This window comes from Pinus tabuliformis, chromosome 6, assembly GCF_031772625.1.
Source record: "Pinus tabuliformis cultivar Carrire ecotype Pingquan chromosome 6, CPIR1, whole genome shotgun sequence".
NCBI classification, from domain to species: Eukaryota; Viridiplantae; Streptophyta; class Pinopsida; order Pinales; family Pinaceae; genus Pinus; species Pinus tabuliformis.
Window position 1 is genome coordinate 1699378025 of NC_142292.1, and position 10712 is coordinate 1699388736.

Genomic DNA, 10712 nt, shown 5'->3' on the forward strand with positions numbered 1-10712 from the left:
ATAACTTCAAGACTACATTCAGGACCAAGTATGGGCATTATGAGTTTGTTGTTGTTCCATTCGGTTTAACTAATGCTCCAGCTACATTCATGTGTTTGATGAATAGTGTGGGGTGTCCTTATTTGGAAAAGTGTGTTATTGTATTCATTGATGACATACTGATATATTCTAAGAATGAGGAAGAACATGCCAAACATTTAGCAACAACGTTGAGATTACTAAGAAAGCATTAGTTGTATGCTAAGCTTAGCAAGTGTAGCTTCTTTCAGACTGAGGTACACTACTTGGGGCATGTTGTCTCCAAGGAAGGCATAACAGTAGATCCAAAAAAGATAAGGGCCATCATGGAATGGGCAGCTCCTAAGAATGTAGATGAGGTGACATCATTGATGGGATTGGCATGTTACTAAAGGAGGTTCATCAATGAATTCTCACGCATTGCATATCCTATCACATTATTGCAGCGGAAATATAAGAACTTTGAATATACGACGAAATGTGAAGATAGTTTTGAGTAGCTTAAGAAGTTGTTGACACATGCACCAGCGCTAAAAATTGTGGATCCAGACAAGGAGTTTGTAGCGTGTACAAATGCTTGCAAGAGGGGACTTGGTGGAGTTCTCATGAAAGAAGGATAGGTAGTGTGCTATGAGTGATAGAGACTGAATGATCATGTGCATAACTATCCAATGCATGATCTTGAGCTAGCAGCGATTATACATGCATTGAAGATGTGGAGGCACTATCTTCTTGGTAGGAGGTTTACCTGTAGAAATTTCACATGTAGAACAAACCGATATATGCAATGTCCTAAAGCATAATACCTGTTCTACTTCTACAAAACATTAAGCAGAAGCATAATCGAATTCATGAGCAACATCAAGTAGAAACATGCATAACTGATCAAGATAAATAATCACAGATAACACAAGATATATCCACGGGAGAGCACCAACATAAAACCCCAACCATGTATTATCAATCAAGTGGAAATCCTCTTCACAATACAAAAAGAATTAGCTCTCAAGTTATTCAGTTCTCAATGAACTATGAAGACATGAAGATGAAGATCATAGACTACCTAGTTCTCAATATATAGGCCACAAGTCCTCCAATCTCCTATAATAGATCCTTCTCCATGCAAGGAATACTTACTAGAAATATCCAAGCATCTAATAGTACATTGTCCCTCATCTGATCTCAACTGGGTCTCTGTCTGAACTGACATGCATCAGTTATCCATGAGGGAATGCTCAGTTATCTGAAATAATAGTTGTCACATGCATGCAAGCATTAACAAACTATATTTCATTAATTTAACAACTTGTTAAATTAATCTAACTGGACTTGACTAAGTAAAACTAAGTCAACTGATCCTCTCATTATAGAATTGAACCTTATCTCCTTTAATCAAGGGATAAATTCCTAAATCAAGGGAGAAAATAATTGCATGATCTCAGAAAGAATTCAAGTTTAATTTTCCATAATTAATTAACTCATGGAAATTAATTAATTAATAGTTTAAAATGTTGTTAAGACCAAAATTAATTTTACTTCCTATAGATAGACTAGGGATTTCTATAAATAGGAAGGGACCAAGAAATGCTGTTTTTAGAACTTTCTATTTTTAGTAGTTTCACCTCTCACCCAATGTGGCCAATGACCTCACTGGACAAACTGCTATTTGTAGACATGCTATTTTTAGCAGGTCTATTTTTAGCACATTCTAAATTTAGCATTTCTTGTTTCACATTTTTCAACATTACCTTGATGAGCGATCACAGTGGCTTGTGGTATTTTTTTGATCAGCTGAATCTGCATGCCAGGCAAGCTAGATGGTTGGCTTCCCTTAGTGAGTTTGAATTCGAGATTAGATACATCAAAGGGAAGGAGAACTGGGTTGTAGATTCTCTTAGCAACAAGGTACAGGTAAATCATATAATAGTTATAAGCTCCTATGGGACAGAGTTACAAGATAGGATATTGCAAGCAAGACAGCGAGATGACAAATACATGGAGATTATGCACAAGTTACAACAGAGTACACGTACAGGTACAAGTGAAGGTATAGGTATAGGGGATTAGGATGCAGACTATCGTCTCATGGAAGATGGCTTGGTGAGGTTTCGAGATAGGATCTATGTGCCAAATTGCAGTGAGCTCAAGAAGCTTATCTTGAGGGAATTTCATGTGAAACTGTATTCAGGTCATATAGGATATCGAAAGACATTAACGGTGGTGAATAATTTTTACTATTGGTCAAATTTGAAGAAGGAAACGGTACACTACTTGGGACATGGTGTCTCCAAGGAAGGCATAATAGTAGATCCAGAAAAGATAAGGGCCATCATGGAATGGGAAACTCCTAAGAATGTAGATGAGGTGAGATCATTGATGGGATTGGCATGTTACTAAAGGAGGTTCATCAAGAAATTCTCACGCATTGCATATCATATCACATTATTGCAGCAGAAAGATAAGAACTTTGAATGGACGATGAAATGTGAAGATAGTTTTGAGTAGCTTAAGTAGTTGTAGACACATGCACCAGTGCTAAAAATTGTGGATCCAGACAAGGAGTTTGTAGTGTGTACATATTCTTGCGAGAGGGGACATGGTGGAGTTCTCATGCAAGAAGGATAGGTAGTGTGCTATGAGTCACAGAGACTGAATGAGAATGCACATAACTATCCAACACATGATCTTGAGCTAGCAACAAGTATACATGCATTGAAGATTTGGAGGCACTATCTTCTTGGTAGGAGGTTTACATTGATGAGTGATCACAATGGCTTGAGGTATTTGTTTAATTAGCCGAATTTGCATGCCATGCAAGCTAGCTGGTTAGCTACCCTTAGTGAGTTTGAATTCGAGATCAGATACATCAAAGGGAAGGAGAACCAAGTTGTAGATTCTCATAGCAACAAGGTACAACTAAATCATATAACAATTATAAGCTCCTATGGGACAGAGTTACAAGATAGGATATTGTGGGCAGGATGGCAGGATGATAAATACATGGAGATTATGCATAAGTTACAGCAGAGTACATATACAAGTACAGGTGCAGGTACAGGTACAAGGGATTAGGATGCAGACTATCATCTCATGGAAGATGGCTTGATGAGGTTTCGAGATAGGATCTATATGCCAAATTGCAGTGAGCTCAAGAAGCTTATCTTGAGTGAATTTCATGTGAAACTATATTCAGGTCATATAGGATATCAAAAGACATTGACGGTGGTGAATAATTTTTACTATTGATCGAATCTGAAGAAGGAAATGGCAGATTTCGTGGCTAGATGTTTAGACTATCAACAGGTAAAGGTGGAATGCAAGCATCCAGATGGTCTACTATAGCCTATTGCGATTCCGAAATGGAAATGGGAGGTCATTTCCATGGATTTCATCACAGGTCCTCCGATAACAATGAGGTAGCATGATTCTATTATGGTCGTGGTTGATAGGTTTAGCAAGGTAGCTCACTTCATTCTGGTGAATACTACATATTCAATCAATGAGGTAGCGCAGGTGGTTATCAAAGAAATAGTGTGACTACATGGTGTTCCAAAGAAGATTGTGTCAGACAGGGTTGCAAAGTTCACTTCCAAGTCTTGGAAGGAGCTATTTGCAGGCTTGGGTAAAGATTTGGCCTTCAATACAACTTATCATATGCAAACAGATGGTCAGACAAAGAGGGTCAACAAGATCTTAGAGGATATGTTGAGGATGTACGCGATGTACTAACAGAGAAAATGGGAGGAGTATCTTCCATTGGTGGATTTTGCATACAATAATGGTTATAAGGATTCCTTGAGGATGAGTCTTTTTGAGGAATTGTAAGGACAAAGTTGTAACACTCCCATCGGCTGGAGTGATCCAGTGAACAAGGTACTTATTGGAATGGATATGTTAATGGACATGGAGCAGGAAATGTAGGTTATAAAGAATAATCTAAAGGTAGCATAGGATATACAAGAGAGTTATGCAGATCAACACAAGGTGTTCAAGGAGTTTCAGGTTGGGGAGCATGTGTATTTGCACATCAAGCCCAAGAAAATCCCTTTCAGGATTGGTTCGTGTGCCAAGTTGGCACCACGGTATTTTGGGCCTTTTGAGATCCTTGAGAGGATTGGACTAGTGGCATATCGAATTGCACTACCTCCAATAATGAAAGTCCATGATGTTTTCCATATTTCATTACTTAAGAAGAATATAAAGGATGTTGATCATGTAATTGATCGGTCTGTATTGTGGGTGGAGTAAGAAGGAGAGTTCCAGCAGGAGCCTTAGTGCATATTGCAGCAGAAACATCTCAAGTTTAGGAAGAGAACCATAGAGAAAGTTAAAATGTAGTAGAACCACTTTGGGCTTGAAGAAGCTACATAGGAGATGACAGACCAGATGTGGGCCCTATATCCTTCATTGTTTGCCAGTTGAGGCAAAGCAGTTTTGGATTGATGTTGGTTTATGTTAGGCATATGTTTTGTTTATGTTTTGATATTTTTATATGTATATGTATATGGATGTAAATACCACCGTGAGCTAAGTTATAAAGCTCCAATAAGCAGTATGGTTATTATCTTGTCATGTTATCATGATGTTGTACTTTTGAGTAGGTTCTTCATTGTAAATATTGCAATGAGCTAAGCTATGAAGCTTCATAGGCAGTGTGTTTTATTTTCAACGTTTGTGTCCAGGTCTTGGTGTGGTTTAACATTGAGGATGGTGTTCCCCAAGGGGGAGGGTTCTGTAATAGCCCTGGTGAAAACTTCATGTAAAAAAATTAAATAAAGGAAAAACAAGACCACGGGTAAGGGACATGTATTCCAAAGTGAATGTTGGGCAAAGATATCCTATTGGGCATCACTAGATGTGTGTTATGGCTAAGGAAATTGGCAAAGGCTAAGGCAAAGCCATTAAAAGGCAAAAAGGCATTTTGGCACATTTATTTATGAAAATAAAGGAAATTAGGAGAAAAGGAAGGTAAAAGGTCGCAGGTTGCATGTGAGGAGGAAATTAAAGGAAAATAATGGAAAATGAAGAATTAGAGGCCTCATGCATAAAAAGGCTTCTAAGGATCAGTTCATGGCTTTTATTAGTTCAAGTTTGGAGCTCTCTCTCTCTCTCTCTCTCCTGGTCACTTAGAGTTTTCTTGGAGCACTCTAGTTTGGAGCAAGCAAAGGAAAAGGAAAAGCAAGGAAAGGAAAGGAAAATCAAGCAAGGATCAAGGAAATGAAAGAAGGATCAAGCAACTTCAATAGGAATACTTGAAGGTAACGTTTTTCATGTGTCATTTCCTAGTTGGTTTGGACATGCATGGGTTTGCATGTTGGTGTATGGTTCTCTTGTTGTTGGTGGCATGGTTTTGTCGGGTTATGACAGTGGATTTTAGCCTATCCTAGCCTTTTTCTGGATGCCATGGTATGTTGGGATGTTTATTTCAGTTTTATAACTTTGGAATTGCCGGATGTATTTCTGAATCTGGGGTAGAGGTGGTCTCAAGGTTCATTCCCCAAAGGCCTAGGAATCCCTTGACCGGTTTTGGCGAGATACACGGTAAAGCCTGATGGAGAAATCTCGGTTTAGGGCCTAGTGATTCGGGTTTGGATTGTGGTAAAGCCTAAGAGACAAGGAGATGGAAAATTCATCAAGGATAGTGATGGGTTCCAGATGGCATTCCAAGTTCTATTCGGTTGTGACCAGAGCACCGATTTTGGTGTGATCGCAGTTTGGTGAGGGTGGAGGTGGTTTAACCTCTAGATTCCCTTGGTTGTTCTTGGATTGGTTGTTCTATGAGATCCCACATTCATGCTTGGAATATGGCATGGGGGTGATTGTATTAAAGAGAGATTTGGTTCAGCCATGTCTATGGTCAGGTGGTATGTGGAAGTCTCGAACCTGGTTGGATTTGCTTATGATTAATTAAAGCTAAGTTCTCTTACTTTTGCACTAATTTATATGTGGATTTAATGGCTATCATATATCTGTTATTTATATGGTTTTATGCTGGTTATAAGCATGGTTGAATGACTGGTTCATGTCATGGTTATTTCATATATTTACTTGTAATTGTTAAATGGATGGATGCAACACCTAATTGGTGATGTAATAGTTTAATGGAGAGGGAGGTAATCCTTCTAGTTATGCTTTATAAGTGGTTTTAGTCATTTATGCTTTGTCTTGTATCCTGGATCTATAGGTTGAATTGATGCCAAGTGTTTGAAATAATGTCAGTCCCTATTGGGGATGCTCATGCCTAGTCTTGAGGGTGATTTTGGATTGATCAATTTTTTATTAATATTTTAATGAATTCTAGAAGTTACAATAAGTTTTGGGCAAAGGTCAGGATTCTAGGCTGGAAAAGTGGCTTGAATCTCGAACTTGTTGGCAAAGAACTGGCAATTCTGGTCCACAGTCACTGGCAAGCAGGCCTGTGAGAGCGATTTTATGTTGTTGGCCACTCCCTTATCCATAGCATGAGAGAAAATATGGCCTAAGAGCTACAAAATAGTAGTGAGACCCATGGACAAGCTGTCTGAATGACTGACTTGTCTCCTTAGGATTATGTTGATAATGTTGGATGATTGTATGTGATGTTTCATTGATTCCACTTCCTTAAGGTGACATAGGAGGTCGAATCTGATTGTAGTAGCATCTCTCCTCATGTTTACCCCGGTTGGCATGGTTACTTTGGGTAGACTTGGGAGGGGGTGTTACAGGATATATGTGTCTTTCCATTTTCTCCCACTATTTCTAATGAGTGCCTCTTTATTTTTAATCTCAAGCTTGAAGAGGATACCATATGCTTGTTGTATAAGTTCATCCTTTGGATGAATCCATCCTAGTATTTATAATGAGCCATAAGAAGGAGTAGCTTGGTCTCGTCATAGTGACAAATCCTTTGTCATTTTAGTTTGACGAGTCTGGCGAAGGGGTAACTTGACATATTTTTCATGTTTAAAGAGTTTGAAAAAGAGGCAGAAAAGAAAACTCTAAATGTCCCTTTTCGTAAATAGTCTCTCAAATCCGAAAGGGTAGAAAATAATACTCGAGAGAGCCTCTTATCCATGTTTGACTAAGGTATTCCTTTTTCATAGCTAGTCTATCTCAGTCTAGAAAAGGGTTAAACTTATATTGAGTAGATGTCTTTTCATTTACTTTAATGAGTTCGAAAAGAAAAGTGCTCGACAATATTTTCATGTTTTTGGAGTCTGAAAATATATGAAACAGGCCTCCACCTAGAGGAATGAGTGGTATAAAAGGATAGAAACTGGTTCTGGTCATCATGGAACTGCTCAAAACACGAAAAGGTCAATAGGCTGGCTAATAAGACCACTCATCACAATGGTTCCTCAGGAAATGATAAAACAACCAAGTGAAAGCATATGATTTACCAAAGAGATGGTGATGATGGAATGAAAAACCCAAGGCTCATCTAGCAAAAATAGGTTGATAAAAATGGCAATCACAAGAGGTAAAGTGGGAATTGTTTTATTTTTACAAAATCTTGAAACATGAAAAAACTATGCTTGAGGATACTTGAAGATGGTTTCATTTTTTCACAAGCTTGAAACATGAGAAAAAATTATGCTTGAAATAAGTTTGCATGCCCCCAGAATAATGACTCAATTCAAGGTACATGACCCCCAAGCTTCATTCCATTCACCTAAGTAGACTACTGGTTACTAACAGGTGGATGTAATGAATGTTCATTTATGAGATCAAGTGAAAGACTCGACGGGGAATTTACAAGATCTAATTAAAGAATTGAATTGGAATGGGATTTGTTTCATTTTTTAACAAGCTTGACACAAGAAAATAACCATGCTTATGACACCTTGTTTCATTTTTTAATGATCTTGACACAAGTAAAGGAACTCTACTCCAATAACATTTATTCATTTTTAAGGAGCTTGACACAAGATCAAGAACTCTACTCTGGGAATCTTGATTCATTTTTTAAGGAGCTTGACACAAGACAAGGAAATTTATTCCGAGAACCTTGATTCATTTTTTAAGGAGCTTGACACAAGACAAGGAACTCTGCTCCAACACCTTGTTTCATTTCTTAAGGAGTTTGACACAAGACCAATAACTCTGCTCCAGGAACCTTGATTCGAGTTTTAAGGAGCTTGACACAAGACAAGGAACTTTGCTCCGGGAACCTTGATCATGGACCATAAGAGGTCATCGGTTCCAAGAGGTTCTCATTAGATGTGAAAAACATTCTCTGGAAGGGATACGTGTCAAGGAATCTAATGGAAAGATCGGGCTCCAATGCCCCTAGTACATGATGCACTATATCACTGACTAGGTCATCAATAGACGCAGCCATGGAACAGGTGGCCACATAATTAACCTATGGCAGGGGTGATACCACTTGCATACAAGGACCATTTAGGGAATATGGTTGATTGGGAGTCAAATTAGGACCAACGAACGAAAGTTTATCAATGGTCACAATTCTTCCTTCATGCGGGAAACATATGACACGAAAGAGAGAAGAGATAAGAGCTCCCATGACATAAAAATAATCACATCCAAGGACTAAATTAAAATCCAAAGGGCCTTCGACAACCATCACATCGATATAGATGATTTTTCCTCCCAAAGTAATAGGAAACTTAGGAAGGATCCCTAACGGTTTACTGGTTCCTTTGTTAAAATCCAACAGATTTTGGGTAATGGGCACAAGTTGTGGAGAACCTAAAGATTTCCAATAGTTGAGGACATACTAACTGATGCACCTTCATCTATGATTGTGCCAGGTATGGGTATATTATAATCTTGTACTATGATCTAGGAGGGAACATAAGAAGTAAGATGATATCCTGTCAATCGACTCCAATCAAAGGAAGTGACCATAATCCTTGGAGGGGGTGCCATGGGAATGGGATAACTTCCCCCTTGCATTATGGGAATGGGAGGATCACCCCCATGTACTGTGGGAATGGGGGGATTGGCCCCTAAGTCATTGGAATTTAAATAAATAAGAAGAAACTGAGTGGTATGAATTTCACTCTCTACAGGAAAGGTACGATCAACTGAAGCTGGAATTAGGTCAACCATTTTATCAACCAATGGTTGGTCCGAAACGGGCTCATGGGATTCACATTTAGAGAGAGTGGGATTGAATAGAAATGAATTTTGATCAATCACTTGGTCAAATAATGGAGGATCGGGGGAAATCTTTCGATAACTATTTGGAAGACGAGGCTGAGAAGTTTTAAGGTTGTCCTAGACTTTTGAGGCTTCATCCATATAAGGAAAAAGGTGAATAGGATGATTCCCTTCACATAACTTACATGGAAATTTGACTTTACCCTTTTTCCCATAAACCTTACTATCACTAGTTGAGGGTTTGTCACCAACATGATCTCCAGAGGCTGATAACAAAGGTCGATGTGAACCTGTGGACCACACTTCTAGTACCTTGGGAATACCATGACAATCTCTAAGAAGGTGTTCATGCTTACAAAGCATGCAAGGGAATTTAACTTTGCAAGGCTGGTTGGAAGGTTTCTCCCTACTAGTTACATCCATAGAAATGGTTGCTTGGTTCCCCCCTGCTTATTTTTCTTCTTCTTAATATTCCCTTTCTTCTTCTTATCCACCTAGTTACTAACTTTTAGGCTTTCACCAGGTGAAGAGGAAGAAGACTGAACATGTAAAGAAGGCAAAGAGTCAACTCTAGGATCAACTGGAGGTTGATATTCTTCAGGTGGATGAGAACCCAGTTGAGAAGTAGTTCGAAAATTCGGAACCATAGGGGTCGAAAATATCCAAACTGGAAAACCAATGGTAAATCTGGGAAGGGACAATTTTCCATATAAGGAGCACCAATATTTCCAAAAGAAGGAAAAGGACCAAGATTCCCATCAGAGGGGTTTCCTCGATTGGTGGACTCAAGAATTGTTGCCATTAGTCTCAACATAACATCTAATAAGGAGTATTTCCACAAGAAGGATGTTGTTCCATAGTCAATTAATAGATTTTAGAAATTAAAGACAAAAATAAAGGGCTAACTAGGCAAAAGGGTTTACCAAGCAACCATGAACTGCAACATACACCTTGGCGAACAAGGGACTTAACGTACAACAACAAATCCCTCCGAATGCTGTTCTCGGTGTATCACGGTATACAAGGCGAAAGACTCGGTTACCTATGGATGGATAGAAACCTATAGGGGACTCCCAAAATATACTCGACGATATGTGGGAGTGCAGTCTATAATAGTGTTGTCTAATGCGTAACCGTTTGATGAGAGTGTTCCTTTATACTTTTCATGAGTGGAGCACCATCTGATATACCTGAAGGTACGTGGAGAACCATCCTATACACTTTCATATGTGGAACATGATTTCACCCACGGGATGAAAATCTAGGAAACAATGACAGCTCCTACATTTAACAACGCTAGAACACATCTCTAGCTTCGACCTCTAGATGTTTTGCTTAATGTTCCAAATGCTCCTTAGGTTAATTGAGATAAATTTTTAAGTTGATCTTGAATTATATTTCAATTTCAAAGATCAAAAATCGATGTCACCTGAACACATCTATGATGCAACTAATATGCCAAAAAGACTCTTTTCATTTTCGATGAAAGTTATCTAGTGTAGGGAAGAAGTGCAAACATTGATGCAAAAATCAAATATGAAACCAACAAAAGGTTCCTAATTGATATTTCAATTCCACAATTCCAATGC